Genomic DNA, 2,173 nt, shown 5'->3' with positions numbered 1-2,173 from the left:
AGAAGTGGGCGAGTGTTTGTGAGGATTGTGAATATTTAGAATTGAGGGGGGTCACTTAGGAAAAATTTTAGACACAAATGCATGCGTTGAGGTCTTGGCATAATTAGATTTGCTTGAGGGCAAGCAAAACACAAGTGTGGGGTATTTTGATATTGCCATATTTATACATATTTTTAGGCAATATTTATTTACATTTTTATTAATATTTTGGTTATTTGCATAGAATAATGGTACTTATAAGGATAAATTGTTATTTACAGCCAAAATAGAAGCATTCTCGAAGATAGGGACTGAAACTGACAATATTTGGAACATTGGAGACTTGGAGTACAAAAGTTGAAGAAATTCACGGATTTATCTGAGGTCACGACGTGAACTAGCAGGCCGCGACATGGCATGAGTATTCCAAAAGATAAGTACGCGCAAAGCAAGAATCCTTACACGATACGGATAACTCTCAAATCACGTCGTGGAGCTTCCTGCCACGACGTGAACTCGGGAAATCAGAAAACTATAAATCCCTTGCCCATTACGACTTGGAGAACTTTTGGCTGATTAGAAGGTTACCTGAAGACGATTTTGAGCAGAAGAAGAGTTTTGGAAAAGGCTTTCAACACCAAAAGGAGTAAAGGTTCACAATTAATCAATTAGTTTGATAGTTATGAACATGTTTGATAATTTGATTTGTTTTTGCTTACTTGAAACCTAGTGATTTAGTGAAAATTGAATTGCTAGAGCTAGGATCGACCAAAATCTTAGATAAGTGATAAAAGTAACTAATTTAGCTGTGCTAGAGGACATAATTTATGACTATAATTGTGTTTGCTTAGATAAATCTTACATAGCTCACTTATAATCAATAACTAATTCTGTGTTTTGCTTATGTGTGACCATACAAGGTAGTTCATGAATTGGTAAAAATATTAGTAAATTTGGACTTGAATTGCTAATTACATAATAATTGGTGACCAACTTTGATAATCCATAATTATTAGCTAAACATAAATAAAGAAGTGGATTCAAACTAGACAGAAGTGTTTTTAATTAATTGATTGAATTCTGTGAATTAAGTTCGTGTGATCTTGCAAAATCAGATAACACCCTTTTAAACTATTAATAACTAGGTTAATTTAGTAGTAAGTAGATTAATTAGTTAACACCGTTCCCTGTGATCGACACCCAACTTACCAAACTATTTTATAATTGGACTAGGTACACTGCCTAGGTGCATTTTAGTTAGTTAAGTTAGTTAGGTTATAAATATAAAATTAGTGGGTACTTTTGTGCACATCACTTCGTGTTATCGAAGTCCCGGTACTAGAAGCCCCGACTGGCTCCTCCCCATCCTGCCGCTGTTACAGCCGCGGTAGGTGCAGCGATAGCCGTTAATCATAGCGGACTTAATAGTCCCAAACAACTTCGGAATCTGACCCCGGACAATCTCGGCCACCTCCTCGTGGATGATCTCCCTGACCCCATCCTCTGTCAACACTGGCCTCTCCTGGCCGATAATCTCAGGTGCCGCTGGGGCCTCCTGATCACCCTGTCCTGATCCCGACCCGGATCCAGTCGTGAAATGCCTCGTAACCACCATATTGAAATATAACAGGAAGATATTAGAGAATCCGCATAAATAACCGGGAACCAATCTCCCTACTAAACCCTAGGGGTTGTGACTTCCTTGATACACACGTATGGGTCCTGTGCTTTCAGTAGTACGGGCCCATACTACCTTCCACACCTACCCATATTTGTCTCAAGTATCACCACATCACCCTAACAATATTCATAACATAATGAGTGCTCAATCCTCACTCCTAGAGGAATGCTAAATATCTCATAACTGGCCTCCCGGCGTCACACGACCCACCCATCTATTAAACTTCCACCAACCCTGCATCACTAGTATATGCTAGTCATACATAACGCTGGACCCTATAGACTTTCGAATACTTGATCGTACCCTAAGCCCTTCATCAAACAAGAATAGGAAATAAGGCCAAACCAAACATTCTCAGGCTATAACATCTTAGTTATGTACGACCGTGATGCATACACTAAGCAACTACAGTAATGATGTCAATTTCATATAATGAAAACCCTAGGTTACCAGGCATCATATAATCAGGAAATTCTATCATGCAATTCCTGAAGATCTCTAGCCTAGCACTAG

Source organism: Lactuca virosa, chromosome 4 (assembly GCF_052849685.1).
Source record: "Lactuca virosa cultivar CGN04683 chromosome 4, Lactuca_virosa_CGN04683_v6, whole genome shotgun sequence".
In the NCBI taxonomy this organism is placed as follows: domain Eukaryota; kingdom Viridiplantae; phylum Streptophyta; class Magnoliopsida; order Asterales; family Asteraceae; genus Lactuca; species Lactuca virosa.
The sequence above is the reverse complement of the archived record's forward strand: the minus strand, read 5'-3'. Positions refer to the sequence as shown.